This window comes from Bos taurus, chromosome 20 (assembly GCF_002263795.3).
Source record: "Bos taurus isolate L1 Dominette 01449 registration number 42190680 breed Hereford chromosome 20, ARS-UCD2.0, whole genome shotgun sequence".
Lineage (NCBI taxonomy): Eukaryota > Metazoa > Chordata > Mammalia > Artiodactyla > Bovidae > Bos > Bos taurus.
The window spans coordinates 21,942,564-21,959,486 of record NC_037347.1 but is presented as its reverse complement, the minus strand read 5'-3'; positions in this window follow the sequence as shown (position 1 = coordinate 21,959,486).

Genomic DNA, 16,923 nt, shown 5'->3' with positions numbered 1-16,923 from the left:
ACTGTGTCTTACTCATTTTTATTTCTTTGTGCCGTGTGCCTGGATTATATCTGGGCCCCCAATTTAGGGATATTAGCCAGCTAAATAAACCAATGAATGATGAGCCACCCTTAATGGGATTGCAGATTGTTTAAGCAGGAAAGGAATCTAGACTTAGTCTGCATGTGTGCATGTGTGCTAAGTTGCTTCAGTCTTTGCGACCCTTTGGACTATAGCCCTCCAGGCTCTTCTGTCCATGGGATTCTCCAGGCAAGTGGGTTGCCATTTCCTTCTCCAGAGAGTTAGTCTAGTGGTTTTCAATTTCTAGAAGCTGAATTCTTTCTTCAAAGTGAAATTTAAGGTGGAGGCCTGTAGGTAAAGCATGTGCGTGTGGAGTTGCTCTGGTGGAGATAGGGGTGGCCTCCTTCCAGGAATGCTGCCCCCTCCTTCTGTCCTCTGATCCCCTCAACTCACCCAGTGGCCTCTGGGGAACTTCTGGGATTCAGTGCATCACTGTTTAGTAAGCATCTTTCTTAGACTAATGGAGCTTCATTTTCCCATCTGGCTTCCCTTCCTTTTAAAGTCCATTTCACGCCAGTCAGAATGGCTTCGATCCATAAGTCTGCTGCTGCTAAGTTGCTTCAGTCGTATCCGACTCTGTGCGACCCCAAAGATGGCAGCCTATTGGGCTCCCCCATCCCTGGGATTCTCCAGGCAAGAACACTGGAGTGGGTTGCCATTTCCTTCTCCAAAGTCTACAAGCAATAAATACCAGAGAGGGTGTGGAGAAAAGGGAACCCTCTTACACTGTGAGAATGCAAACTAGTACAGCCACTATGAAAAACAGTGTGGAGATTACTTAAAAAACTGGAAATAGATCCGCCTATGACCCAGCAATCCCACTGCTGGGCACACACACCTAGGAAACCAGAATTGAAAGAGACACATTGAACACCAATGTTCATCTCAGCACTGTTTATAATAGCCAGGACATGGAAGCAACCCAGATGTCCATCAGCAGACGAATGGATAAGAAAGGTGTGGTACATATACACAATGGAGTATTACCCAGCCATTAAAAAGAATACATTTGAATCAGTTCTAATGAGGTGGATGAAACTGGAGCCGATTATACAGAGTGAAGTAAGCCAGAAAGAAAAACACCAATACAGTATACTAACACATATATATGGAATTTAGAATGATGGTAACGATAACCCTGTATGCGAGACAGCAAAAGAGACATAGATGTATAGAACAGTCTTTTGGACTCTGTGGGAGAGGGAAGGGGGGATGATTTGGGAGAATGGCATTGAAACATGTATAATATCTTATTAGAAACGAATCGCCAGTCCAGGTTCGATGCAGGATACAGGATGCTTGGGGCTGGTGCACTGGGATGACACAGAGGGATGGTACTGGGAGGGAGGTGGGAGGGGGGGTTCAGGATGGGGAACACGTGTACACCTGTGGTGGATTCATGGTGATGTATGGCAAAACCAGTACAATATTGTAAAGTAATTAGCCTCCAATTAAAATAAATAAATTTAAATTAAAAAAAAAGAATTAACAGTAAAGAATGGAGAAAAAAATTAAAAAAAAAATAAAGTGATGTCACAAATCGTTAAGTTGCTGCTACTGTACTACAATTACTTCCCTCACACGTGAGCATCAGGTACACAAAGCACACACATACCCCTCTCTAAAAATACTGAAGAGGGTGATTTGTAGAGCTCCAAATCCCATAGGGTGACCTGTGGGGTTCACAATAGCTATTGGACTTCTGAGAGTAGGGCCAGCTCAAAGGATTCAAATTTGACCAAAGTTCACTCGGGGGAATCTCCTTTCTATATTATAGTATATTTCCAAACCCTTCTCAAGTATACTCTCCAACTGACCACCCGACATCATCAGGACCCTTCATATCTTATTGTTGACCCCTGACCTGTCATGAACTATTGATAAACAGCATGGTAACATGATCTTCTTTCTCCATTAAAAAAAGTTTTTGTTAGGGTTTCAACTTACCTTCCATTTTTAGGATTCTTGATTTCTGGTGTCACATAGTGACTAGTTGTTTGTATCGGGAAAATCCTCAAAGAGACATGATACTCCCAAACATCTTGCCACTAGGATGACCCTTTGCTATGCTTGATTAGCAAATAACTGTAAACACAGAGGCTGCCTATTCTATCAACCAGTTCAGTTCAGTTGCTCAGTCGTGTCTGACTCTTTGCAACCCCATGGAGTGAAGCACGCCAGGCTTCCCTGTCCATCACCACCTCCCGGAGCTTGCTCAAACCCATGTCCATTGAGTCGATGATGCCATCCAACCATCGCATCCTCTGTCATCCCCTTCTCCTGCCTTCAATCTTGCCCAGCATCAGGGTTTTTTTCCAAGGAGTCAGTTCTTCGTATCAGGTGGCCAAAGTACTGGATTTTCAGCTTCAAATCAGTCCTTCCAATGAATATTCAGGACTGATTTCCTTGAGGATTGACTGTTTTGATCTCCTTGCAGCCCAAGGGACTCTCAAGAGTCTTCTCCAACACCACAGTTCAAAAGCATCAATTCTTCAGGGCTCAGCTTTCTTTATAGTCCAACTCTCACATCCATACATGGCCACTGGAAAAACTATAGCTTTGACTAGACAGACCTGTGTTGGCAAAGTAATGTCTCTGCTTTTTAATATGCTGTCTTGGTTGGTCATACCTTTTCTTCCAAGGAGTAAGCGTCTTTTAATTTCATGGCTGTAGTTACCATCTGTAGTAATTTTGGAGCCCCCCAAAATAAAATCTCTCACTGTTTCCATTGCTTCCCCATCTATTTGCCATGAAGTGATGGGACCAGATACCATGATCTTTGTTTTTTGAATGTTGAGTTTTAAGCCAGCCTTTTCACTCTCCTCTTTCACTTTCATCAAGAGGCTCTTTAGTTCTTTGCTTTCTGCCATAAGAGTGGTGTCATCTGTGTATTCTATCAACAAGAGACTGTATAGTTCATATTAAGGCAGGGTTTCTGATCTCATTTGGCTAAAGGATACTTTTCAAGTTATAGTGAACTGAAAAAGCACCAAAAGAGCTTATTAAATAAAATTTGTATGGGAATTATAAGAGAGAGCAAATATCAAATCAATATGAATAAGTTGTTTTAAGAAATAACCAAATTTTATTTAAAATTTTTCTTATAATGGGACAAAATTATATAAATGAATCTTTTGTTAAGAATAAAAAAACTATATTTAAATTAAGCAAAATTTTTTTTCAAGTTTTTTACTGAGAAGTTGTGAGGTATTTTTTGAAGTATAAGTGACATAACATTATACTACTTTCAGATGTACAATGTAACGATTCAATATTTGTATATATTGCAAAATAATCCCCAAAAAAATCCAGTTAACATCCATCACCATACATAGTTACAATTTTTTTTTCATGTTATGTGAATATTCAAGTATCTCTTACTTTCAAATGTGTAATATAGCATTATTAACTGTAGTCACCATGCTGTACATTACATCCTTGTGACTTATTCACTTTATAACTGGCAATTTGTACCTTTTGACTTCCTTCACCCATTTTACTCACCCACACTTCTCACCTCAGGCAACCACCAATCTGTTCCCTATTTACATGAACTCCATTTTCTTAATCTTACATATAAAAGAGACTCTATGGTATTTGTCTTTTTCTGACATTTCACTTAGTGTAATGCCTTCCAGGTCCATTCATATGGTCGCAAGTGTCAAGATTTCATTCTTTTTTATGACTGAATAATCTTCCATTGTACACACACACACACACACACACACACACACACACCATCTTTATTCATTCATCCATCGATGGACATTGAGGTTGTTTCCTTGTCTTGGCTACTGCCAATAATGCTGTTATTGGCGAGGTGCATAGATCTTTTTGAGTTAGTGTTTTCAGATAACTACTCAGAAGTGGAATTGCTGGATGGTATGGGTTTCCCAGGTGGCTCATTAGTAAAGAATCTGCCTGCTAATGCAGGAGATGGGAGACATGGGTTTGATCCCTGAGTTGGAAAGGTCCCTGGAGGTTGAAATGGCAACCCACTCCAGTATTCTGCCTGAACAATCCCATTGACAGAGGATGGGCCATAGCCCACGGGGTCACAAATAATTGGATATGACTGAGCACACACACGGTAGTTATATTTTTAGTTTTTTGAGAAAATGCATACTGTTGTCCATAGTGGCTGTATCGATTTACATTACCACTGACAGTGCACAAGGGCTTTATTTTCTTGCCAACACTTGTTAATTCTTATCTTTTTAATGATAGCCAGTCTAATAGGTCGGAGAAGGCAATGGCACCCCACTCCAGTACTCTTTCCTGGAAAATCCCATAGACGGAGGAGTCTTGAAGGCTGCAGTCCATGGGGTTGCTGAGGGTCAGACACGACTGAGTGACTTCACTTTCACTTTTCACTTTCATGCATTGGAGAAGGAAATGGCAACCCACTCCAGTGTTCTTGCCTGGAGAATCCCAGGGACGGGGGAGCCTCGTGGGCTGCCGTCTATGGGGTCGCACAGAGTTGGACACGACTGAAGTGACTTAGCAGCAGCAGCAGTCTAATAGGTATGAAGTGATATTTCATGGTTTTGATTTGCATTTCCCTGATAATTAGTGATATTGAGCATGTTTTCATGTACTTGTTGACCATCTGTATGCATTTTTGGAAAAATGTCTATTCATATCTTGTCCATTTAAAAAATTTTAACTCAGTAGCATTTTTTTGCTATTGAATTTTACCAGTTCTTTGTATATTTATTAAATGTATAATTTGCAAGTATTTTCTTTCATTAAATAGGTTGCCAGTTCTTTGGTTAATTTATTTCACTGTGCAGAAGGTTTCTAGTTTGATGTAGTACCACTTGTTTATTTTTGCTTTTGTTGTCAATCCAAAAACCATTGCCAACATTCATGTCAAGGAATTTATGCCTATGCTCTCTTCTTGAAGTTTTGTGGTTTCAGGTATAACATGTAAGGCTTTAATCTAGTTTGAGTTAATTTTTGTATGTGGTGTAAGACAGTGGTCCAGTTTTATACTTTTGCATGTGGCTGTCCAGTTTTCTCAGCACCATTTGTCGAAGAGATTGTCTTTTCTCCATTGTATATTCTTGGCTTCTTTCTTGTATATTTATTGACCATATGTACATAGGTTTACTTCTGGGTTCTTTATCCTGTTCCATTGATCTGTGTGTCTGTTTTTATGCCAATACCATACTGTTTTGATTATTATATCTTTGTAATATAGTTTGAAACCAGAAAATATGATGCCTCTTGCTTTTCTTTTCCTTCCCAAGATTTCTTTGAGTATTTGGATCTTTTGTGGTTCCACACAAATTTTAGGCTTGTTTTTTCTATCTCTGTAAATGCATTGGAGTTTGAAGTCTTTATGAGAGCCATGTTTATGACCATTTTTCCATGTCTGCTAAATTTTATGATATTGTTGAGTCAGATTCTCATACCAAATGCAGTATAGAATCCATTCTTACATATTTTAAATTTAGTCTAACTTGGAAATTTCATTTGCATTAGGAATGTTATAGCAAAAGGAAGATGAACTTCATCTGATTGTTTTATAATATTCAGGTCAATATGGACTAGATTACTTTAAAATTCATGACTTATTTTTGTCTTAGATAACCTATTTCTCAGTTTCTTAGAAATCAAAGACAGAACATTTTCATTTTTACTTTGGAGAATTTCAAACTTTTGCATGTTTGATTTAGACAGTTTGAGAGTCATCAGCCTCTATATTTTATGTAAAATATCTTTCTTTTAGATATTTAGCACCATGGGAAATGAGTATATAAGGTATACATGTTAGTATTTAATAAAATAAAAATTATCTGTTGACAGTTTAAGATCAAATCCATACTCCAGATGAATCATCATGTAGAGGACAATTGTTGGTAGATATGAATTGCCCTGCCCACGATCACCAAGACGTGCCCTGTGGGCTCACAATTTTCACGAAAGCCTGGTGCCTGGCATCCTAGCTGTTTGTGAGTCAGGTCATGTGATCTCTCTCATAGTGACAGGATACAGTATTTCATTGCTTTGACTCCTGGGGTCACACCATTGATTTAATCATAGCTTTTTAGGAAGAAAATGAGGTGCCACACATCAATTACTAAGTATACATTGATTTCAGAAGCACTAAAATGTGAAAAATATTCATTGTGGACTCAGAGAACTAAGATAAAGCTATACACATGTGTTTAGCAATTTCTAATTTTATATATTTAAAAGAAAAATATTGCCTTTATTTCTATATTATCTACCTATTTATCTATACATATTTTATTTATTAGGAAGATCAGAAACTATCTGCAAGTTAGAAGGGAATACAAAATGTGATTTAACAGTAAAATAACCCTCATAAAAGTGGTACTGGCTAAAGAACCCAAGTTGGTGAGGAAGGCAGGTTTGAAATATTCTGGGCCCTGTAAACAGGAAGCAAGCATAGCATTCTCTGCTCCTGTGGAATGTTCCCACACCAGGAAGTCAGTGTAAGATCTGAGCGATTGTTTTGATTACCACAAAAGAGCATCTGAATCTCGTGTTGTTTTCCATGTTTGTTTCTGCTTATCTGAGAACAGGAAGCTATAGATGGCCACTGGGCACATGAGTTTGGAAGTTTGGGAGACCTTTCTTGGCCATTGGGGAGCTCTGGGGAAGGACCAGACTCTCATGGCATTCAACCAGTAGCCTCTCTCCCATTCTTTCTGGTCCCATCCCTCTCAACCCAAGGTGCCCCTGCTGCTCTGTTCTGTGCTGGAATCAGCCTTGCAGAGGATTTCTCCACGTAGCTCCACACTTCATCAGCTGCGGCTTCACTGGGGCCTGATTAGCAATTTGGAAGAGTATCAATTCCCATTCCTTAACTCCCAGGCGTTCAGTTGTTCCAAGTTTCACTAGAGCTGCCTACAGAAATTTGGCCCAGAAAGGGAAAGGACATGGTTTTAAATGTACTCATTTTAAAGTACCATAAAAAGATTTATTGGAGAAGCAAGTTAGAGTTGATGAAGAGCACTTCTCGTCAATTGTATGTTAGGATGTTGGCTGACTTCAGGTGATTGTTCAGGATCAGACTGGGGCTTCCAAGTGTGTGAGGGATGAGGCACCTGAGTATCACAGGATACTGGTGCATCTGTTCTGGCCTTATTAGAAGATAAGGATAGTTAGTGACAGGTATTTCCCCTGCTGTATTGCTACTTTACATTATCATTATTATTGTATTTATTTATTGTTGTAAAACTGGGGCTTCCCCAGTGGCTTAAATGGTAAAGAACCTGCCTGCAATGCAGGAGACCTGGTCATTCCCTGGGTTGGGAAGATCCCCTAGGGAAGGAAATGGCCACCCACTCCAGTATTCTTTACTAAAGCATTCTATGGACAGAGAAGCCAGGCTGGCTATAGTCCATGGGGTCACATGGGGTCGGACATGACTGAGTGACTAACACACACACGTGTTATTGTCATTTATTTATTGTTGTAAAAACTACAGAAAATTTTCCGTCTTAACTATTTCTAAATGGATAGTTCAGTAGGGTTAAGTGCCTTCACATCATTGTGCAACCAATCTTCAGAACTCTTTCCATTTTGTGAAATTGGAATTCTGTATCCATCAAACAACTCCCCATTTCTCTTGGTAACTCCCATTTTGTTTTCTGGCTCTGAATTTAACTACCCTAGATACATCATATGAGCGGGAAGCATACAGTATTCTCTTGTGTCAGGCTTTCTTCAGTTAGCATCATGTTCTCAAGGGTCATCCATGTTGTAACATGGATCAGAATTTTCTTTGTTCTGCTGGATGGGACAGTTGTTTTTAAAGATTCTAGAGAGCAGACTACATTGGCTGGACACATAAAGTGCATGGAATACTCACTTGGAGGATTCCTATTTTTATGGTAACATTTTTGAAAAATACTTTTTATTTCATGTTGGACTATAGTCGATTAAAGAATCTGCCTACGATGCAGGAGATCTGGGTTCGATCCCAGGGTTGGGAGAAGGGAATGGCTACCCACTCCAGTATTCTTGCCTGGAGAATCCCATAGACAGAGAGGCTGGTGGGCTACAGTCCATGGGGCTGCAGAAGAGTCGGACACGACTGAGTGTGTTCACTTTCATAGCGGATTAACAATGTTGTGATAATCTACAATGCACAGCACAGTGGCTCTGCCATACATACATGTTTCCACTCTCCCCCAGACTCCCCTCCCATTTTCCGGTCACTTTTCTTAAAGTCTTTTAAGTAGTTGTGTTTCCAAGTTCCAGTAGCAGGATCGGTTAGAATTCCCTGTGGACATGGATGACGCGTGAAGAGTGAGATCAGGCTGAGGATGCTCCGAGAATTACTGAGTTGTCTCCAAATGGTCTCTTTCCTTCTGGCCTTTATGAGAAAAAACTTTCTTTTCAGCTTCCAGTGGTGGTCTCAGCCCAGGTGGGATGTGATTCTGCCCTCCTCCAGGGATTTGGCATTATCTGCAGGCATTTTTGGACATCACGATTCAGGGGAGGTGTGCCATTGGCAGATGGCAGGGGGAGGCCAGGGTTGCTGCCAGACTTCTATGATGCACAACAGATGATGATTTGGTCCAAATGTTAACAGTGCTCATGATGGGAAACCCTGACCCAGAAGCAGAAGCTAAAGAAGATCAAACCATGTATGAAGGTTTAGTCAACAGAGAGCTTCCAATCATTACATACCTGGATGACCCTCCTCTTGGAGGAGGTCTGGCAGGTAATGAAACAGAACAGCGTCCATCTACGTCAGATGCCTCAAGTGGATTCAAAAGATCACATCAACAGTGGCTTTCTTATGTAAACACCATTCGTCTAAACACAAAGCCTTCAAACAGCTGACTTTCAGGGAGCTCGGTGTCGGCCCTGCTCTGGAAGCCCCAACAGGGGCTATTTCATGCTAATGTAAACAGGATAAGCCTTTTCAGCTGCAGTGCTGTTTACCAGGAACCTGCTGGAATAAACTGGGCTGTTAAGTTTAATTTAGTCAGCAGCAGGAATTGCCGGTTTCTTCCATTGTCAAGAAGCAACAAATGTGTGGGCACATGTGACAGATGCTATGATCTGGATTTGCTAGGGAACACTTTGGAGGGCCTTTCTCCAAGCAAACGATGAGAACGATGAACTTATGGATGATGGACTCCCTCCCTGAGAGGAAAGAGTCAACTTGCAAGCAAAAGAAGCAAGTCTAAAGGTGGGAATGGAGACGGCCTCTGGAGGGCCCTGTTACAGCTGGGAATCAGCAAGTCGGTGACTGAGTCGAAAATGAATGATCTGAAAGTTCTTTTTTTTCTTTTAGGTGGAGAAGATACCATTTAATAGGAATTGTGCTAGACTTTATTTTTCTGTTTGCACATTAGAATTCTCATCCAGAGAAGAGCAGGGAAAAGCTGTCAGCAGTGAGAGGAGGTACAGTGGAGCCCAGCACCTTTCAGGGTCCTAGACTATCCTACTTAGGAGCTGGGGCATCGCTTTGATAGTTGCAGCCATACTGCAGTGCTAAAATGGACCAGTTTTGTAGAGTCTTTGGCCAGCCTGGTTGAGCTAGAGGTTCCTCTGTCTGTAGGATTCTTCTAGAAAGAATGCTGGAGTGAGTTGCTGTGTCCTTCTCCAGGGGATCTTCCCGACCCAGGGATTGCATCTCTGTCTCAAGTCTCCTGTACTGGCAGGCAGGCTCTTTACCACTAGTGCCAACTGGGGAGCCCAAGCTAGAGAAATGTTGTGTTTAAGTGCAGTAAACACCTCACAGGGAAACATAAGTGAGTTCACATCCCCAGACCCCCATTTTAGCTGTACCATTTCATTTATTCCCTCCTGTCTTTTGTGCCATCAGACATATTAAAGCTATAGTTGGTCCCCCCATGCAGTGCTCAGGAGTCTGGACTCTATGAGATTGCACAGGTGTGAGTCCTGGCTCTGTTACTTACTAGCTGAATGCCCTTTTCCTCTTCTGTAAGGATGAAATCACTTTCAGTGGCCTCATATAGTTATGCTGATTTAAACGGCTTAATATTTGTAAAGCACATAAGACTCAGATGAGTGGTGAATATCATGTTTGCTAAATAAATGACATCCTGCTACCAAACCAAACTTGGGTCGACCAGCCTGTGTGCAGTAAAGCCAATCTGTTGACACCAGTTTGTAGTGAAGGAAGGTGCAGTGTTGACTGCAAGGCCGAGCAAGGAGTACAGGTGGTAATGCTCAAAAGACCCGAACTCCTTGGTGGCTTCAGGGAGAGGTTTCTAAACACAGGGTGAGGGAGAGGGCCTCAAGGTGCCTCATGAGCATGTGGGCACTCTTCTAGTTGATGGGTGTGAGGTGATTGGGAGTCAACATCATCAACCTTCTGGTTTCAGCTGGTCTGGGTCCATGTACTTCTGGTCAGCAATGTAGTTAACTTCTCACACCCAATGGGGGTTTTAGTCTCTGCAAAAAAACTCAAGGCTGTGGCTGAGGATGTTACTTATAGCCCTTACAGAGGAACTAAAGTTCCTTGACTTTGTTTCAGGGCTAAACTACCATTATTTTGTATTACCTGATGGTTTTCTTTTGTTTCTGAATTTTCTCACTTCTCTGATTGTGTTGATACTTGCTCTTTGGAACTCAGGGAAGGCCCCAGAAGCTAAAGATTTTCTACAACAAGAGGCGAGAGGCATGGAGGTTTACCCCCAGGAGCCCCTACAGGGTCCTGCACGGTTGCAGTCTGACAAACTGGAAGCTCTAAATTCATGGATTAGACTGCAATTTAACAGATTTTTGGAGTCTGGTGCTAATTTATTTCAGAGAGCGTATATACGTTATTTCAGAGAGCGTATAAAATAAAGTCAACATGTATTGACCAAACAGCCCCCAACTTCCCCAGGGTTGATTTTAATTGATTGGTCAGGGTTCTACGCTCTCAGGCCTACCTTGCCCATGCTGTAGTTATCAGATATCCTAGAAGAAGTGTCAGATGTTTTCATCAGGTGAGACTGATTGTCTACCTTTCCACCCACTGGGTGGGTCATGATGTTGGACTAATTGCAAATGGGGTGAAACGAGATTTGCTGGAGCAGGGAGCTGGGAGGACAGAGGATAAAGCCTGCAGTACATTCTGACTTGGAGGTGTTTACAGCACTTCAGCCAGGAGGTGACAGGACCTGGGTCAACGGTGGTTAAGATCCACAGGTGGGGCAGGACCAGGAGCTGGCCCAAGCCACAGGGCTGTGCTCTTTCCAGGGTCTGCTCTGGTGGGAGAGACCAGACAACTGACCTATATCCAGGTGAGAAGAAGAATCATGACAGGGGACATTTGCTGCCCTTGTGGAGGGTTTTAACTCCCATTTCTCCTATCACAACTGGATGGCATGGGCTTCTCCCACTTCCTCCTCTGGGTCTCTGGAGTCTTCCATCCTGGGCTTACATCCCCTAGGAGGGGGGAGTGGGTGGCATTCTCTCTGAAGAAACTGGCATTTGGGAGTCCCGTAGTGGCACAGTAAGGTGCGCCCTGATTACCTAACAGCAAAGCCCACGGGTTGCCCAGCAGTGCTGGTGTCCAGAGCTTCTGTCCTGCGTTAGTGCCTTCTCCTTAGGTGTGAAGGCAGGTCAGGGACCACTTCAGCCAGGGCTCATCCGGCCTGGGCGTGGCCATGCATTTCCCGCCCCTGGCTTCCCTCACCTTCTTTCTCTAGAGTCCTCCACTTGCGCTGGGTAACAGAGGGAGGCACAGATGCATAGAAGGAAACAAATAAATGACTTGGAAAATGATTCTCCACAAATAGCTTGCCTGCTCCTCTGAGTCCTGAGGAAGTTCAATCAAAACACAGAAGGAAAACATCTATGGGTCCCCAGTGCCTAAGTACTGGCCAGCATGGATGGGGCTCTGAGGCTGTGGATTCCCAAATGGGATGGGACTCAGAGACATCAAACACGTTTCTGACTGCAACCTTTTTACTTTCTCACTTTACCACTTTCTGCTGAATTTCTTGTGGTCAGCATTCTTGGTATTCTGGGTTGAAGAGAGTAGGGGAGAAGGAAGCAGGGAGGACTGATTAGAGGGAAATGAATCAGAGTGGCATGCAGTGAGCCCCAAGGCTGAGGATTAGTTCCCACCTCTGCCTTCTCTACTGCCCTGCATGTCCAGAGAAGAAACAATAAGAAAGGCTGGTTCTGAGTAGGGGAAGCCCAGCAGACCCATGGCTCTCTCAGATTCAGCCTCATTTTTGCCCACCTGTCTGGAGAGAGAGATGAGACTGGTGCTCAGAACCACAGGGCATGGGGAGAGCCACTCATCTTGAATTGTTCTTGAAGAGCACATTTCAGCAGTTAGCTTTTCCCAGAGGATCCCTGCAGCTCAGAAACCTGCTCTGCATAGCCCAGAAGGGGCCATGGTGTTTTGAGAAGGCTAACACCTGATCATCCCACTGGCTATTCTCTGGGCAGAGTTTTCAGCTCTGTGGTTAGGTGCTTTACACTGGCCCCCACTAAGGACTGAATTGTGCTGTCTTCCAAATTCATGTTGGGAGTCCTAACCCCCAGTGCCTGTGAATGTGACCTTACTTGGAAATAAGGTCTTTGCAGATGTTAAGTACTTAGGTGAGGTCATTAGAGGGGTTCCTGATTCAATACGACTTGATGCCCTTACCTAAAGGGGAAATGTGGGAGATGGACATAGACACAGAAAGTGTTCATCATGTGAACAGGAAAGCAGGCATCAGGATGATGCTTCTACAAGCCAAGAGTTACCAAAGATTGTAGCGAACCACCAGGAACTGGGGGAGAGGCACAGAACAGAGTTCCCAGCCTTAGGAGGAACCAAGACTGCTAAGACCTCCGACTCAGACTTCCAGCCTCTGAAACTATGAGGCAAGACATTTCAGCTGTGTAAGCCATGCAGCCTTACAAAATGATCCAGGCACCTCCTCAAAGGCTTGGACTTGCTGGAAGAGAGCAAATTCATCACGCAGGGTTAATCAGCCCCGTGTGGTTCATACACAACCTTCGATTTGGCTTTTGCCCAGAAGGCTTTGTGCAGTGACCATTGGTTTTGTTCTGCTCCGGATCTCCCTATATCTCTCTGGTGGAAAATTTTCTTGCTGCTCCAGGGTGTGTGGAGGGGGACCAAGAATGGAACTCTTTGTTTAGAATTTGCGTGGTATACATAAATAACAAGCATATGGGGGATTTTCGAGCCAGAGGCATTTCAGAATTAGGCAAGGGAAGAGAGACTTCATTTGTTAAAGACATTTCCTGTTCAAATTCATCAAGAGCTTTCCTACATCCTCCCTTCCCCGTGTCCTGCTCCCCTCACAAACCCCAAATATGCAAGAGGCTTTCTTAGCAGAGTAAGCCCAACAGGATGTTGAGAGAAAGGGATAAGAAAAAATAGTGCATAAACCAGATGAATGGAAAGGCTCTGTTTCTTTTTATTATGCGTATAACTTCAGAATTGTAAAAAAGAAATGAGTAAGAAAATTTCCTTCTCAGTAAACATGCCATTAAGTGTGTCTAAATTGTTTACACAAAGCCCAGGATTTAGAAGTTAACCCCAGTTGCTTCCTTTTCTATAGAGGGACCTGCACTGAAATGTTACCTTCAGGCTTCTTACACTACTGGATTATGTGCCCTTCTGCCTCAGACTGTTACACAGGGTGAGCGGGTCAAGTTTAAGGTACCAATGTTGGCCTACTCCAGCTCAGCCACTCCAAGAAAGGGAGTTGGGTTACACCCTTGGGGGGCTCAGGGGTGGGGTGGGGCGATTTTGGACTCCTTATTTCCTAAATGCAGGATTCTCTGTTTAGTTAATGCTTTTTCCTATCACCATGTGAATGCTCTATAGCTGCTTCATCTTTTGTTCTGGAAAAGCCCTTTCGAATTAAAATAATTCATTAGCTGTCAAGGACTTAGTGAAGCAAGCTGTGAAGAAGGGAGTCCCATTTGCTTGTGTCCGGAAAGGAGGTTGCCTCCTGGTTAGCAGAAGCATCCTCGTTTCACACCCCATTAACAGGGTGTTTGTCTGATTTCTTCCTTTCAACCCAAACCACAGTCCTGGGGAAGCCAGCCAGCCTTGCAGTTGCTTCTGGTGCAGATCTTCATGGCTTCGTGACTCAACTTAGTCAAAGAGATTTCTTGTAACAGTTTTAGAAGAGACATTTCCACATTCAAATGTGACCACAGAAACACATTTCAATGACAGGTAGACATTCTATATGATTTCTTTGTACCCTGAATGAAAGTGCTTTTTCTGGGTGAATCGCCTGAAGATAAGTGTAACTGGTAATTTGCAGCAATATTAGAAACAGAAGAATAAAATAGTCATGATACATACTAATATAAGTATTTATTACATGGTATGTTGTAAGAGATAAAATATAGAACATAAAGCATAAAACCAAGGAAATCAGATTTGGGGAAAATTATTGAACACTTTGAACATGCCAGAAACTGCACTCAGCTCTTCATGTATTCTTAGGGGGTGTGTGTGTGTGTGTGTGTGTGTGTATGAGAGAGAGCCAAGAGAGTGTGAGAGGGCAATTAGATCCCTTTGGAGAATGTCTCCTGTGTCATTGAAAGAAGGGTAATTTATATGAGTGTCATGAAAAGTCATTTAAGAGTTTGAGAGGAAGCATAAGGAAGGTAATTATGTATCAGGAAAAAAAGGGCATTTTCCCCCCTCTGATTTGCAGAAGGGTCTAATCCTTGCATAACATTTTCAAGGGCAAGGCTCAAACTTGGCTTTGAGATAATTAATTGGCCCGTTGCCTGGAGTGAGGAGTTGGCTTTTAGAGACAATACACTAATCAAAAACAGCTTTCAGGAAGACTTTATTCTGTCCCATGCCTACCACAGTAATTTGCACATAATATACCCTCAAATACGAGTTTATCTAATGGATGAAGAGAGGATTTTATATTGAAAGGTTGTTTGTAGCAGGCAGTCTCTGTGCTTGTTTTTCCTCTAAAGGTGAAGAGGGACTTGTCTAAATTGCAGTAAGAGAAATATAGGTTAGAGTTGCCAGCTACAAGCAGAAAGAAATATTGGCAAGAGCTCCAAGAGGATTAAGGTTCTTTCTGGAGGTATCTATGGCAACAGAAAGGTTAAGCATAGCTTCTGTAGAAGAAAGGGTAGGTCCTTAATGCTCTGCTCCCGACTCCCCTTTCCCTCTCCATTTGCTACTGGCTGGGAGATAGTCAAGCCCAGAATGGTACTAAATCCCCCTGAATAATGGGATTTTTTTCTTATAGTCAAGATACTCTGCCTTTCTGAGAACAAAGGGGTCACTTAGCTAGTGTCACCTGAACCAGGCTATAGTGTAAAGGGGACATAAATAAAAACTGGTTCACCAGAGAGTAAAAGAAAACCCCAATTAAAATGGCACAAACAAAATAGTAAGTTAAGAAGTCAAGAGGTAGATATCTAGTTCATGATATTGCCAGGGACCACATTCTCATCATGTAGCTTCCACGTCATGGTCCCAGATGGCTGCTTGAGCTCTAGCCATCTAGCCATCTAGTCTACATACTAGCCAGGGGCAAAGAAAGGATGAAGAAGGGCATGCCCTATTCCTATAGGGACACTTCCCAGGACTGGCAAAGGATACATTTGCTTACATCTCCCTGGCCAGAACTTCCATGAACACACTTTCAGCTTAGGGTGGCTGAATACTGTGGTTTCTGTGTTGGGCAGTCAAATACCAGCTAAACACCAGGGGTCCTATTAAATAAAGCAGAGAAGAATGGTTAGTAGGGGACACCCTGTAGTCTCTGCAAAAGGTGTAAAATGGATATGTGGGTCACTCAGTTCATGAAAACATTATTTTCCTCTCTGTCTATTCTACACTCCCCTTCGTTCCTGTCTGAGTAGCTTAATTTGATTTTGAAATCTTGACAGTAGAAACTCCTAGGCAGATCCTGAAGGCATTCACAGGCCTGGATCAGTCTGGATTCACTGGAGCAGAGCATGGTTTCCAAACTCAAATGGACAGATGCACTCTGAGGTACGAGGTCTGGCTGGGGCCTGAGATTCTGCATTTCTAAGAGTCTCTCAAGTGATGTGATGCTGTTGGAGTGCAGACCACATTCTTAGTGCAAGAGTTTAGAAAAGGTTTTCAATGTCCCAGTCTGTAGTATTCAGTAGAGATGGGCTGGTGGTGGTCAGAGGGTGTGCCATACTGTTCATGAGACAGCCTTGGGGAGCTTGCAAAATATAGACTTCTAGGATCCCAACTACTGCATTCTATGTAATAGGTTGCAGACATCTGATTTTTTTTAAATTGAAGTATAGTTGATTTAAAATATCATGCTAGTTTCAGGTGTATAGCAAAGTGATTCTGATTATCTATCTGCTTTTTCAGATTCTTCTCCATGAAAGGTTATTATAAAATATTGAATATAGTTCCCCATGCTATACAGTAAATCTTTGTTGTTTATCTATTTTATATAGAGCAGTGTGTCTCTTGATCATGGTATCTCCCTTGCCAGGCAAGTATGCAGCAGTGTGTCTCTTAATCCTATACTTCTAATTATGTGCTCCCCTACTACCTGCCTTTCCCCCTTGCTAAGCATGAGTTAGTTTTCTACATCTGTGGGTCTGTTTTTTGTTTTGTAAATAAGTTGATTTGTATTGCCTTTTTAGATCCCACATGTAAATGCTATTATATAATACATAATACCAGCTTTGTCCTTTTTCCTCAGAATTACTTTGGCAAGTCTAGATATTTTGTGGTTTCATATACATTTTAGAATTACTTGCTCTAGATCTGTGAGAAATGTCATGGGTAATTTGATAGGGATTACATTAAATCTGTATATTGCTTTGAGTGGTACAGTCATTTTCACAGTATTAATTCTTCTAATCCAAGAACATGGAGTATCTTTCCATTTCTTTGAATCATGTTTAGTT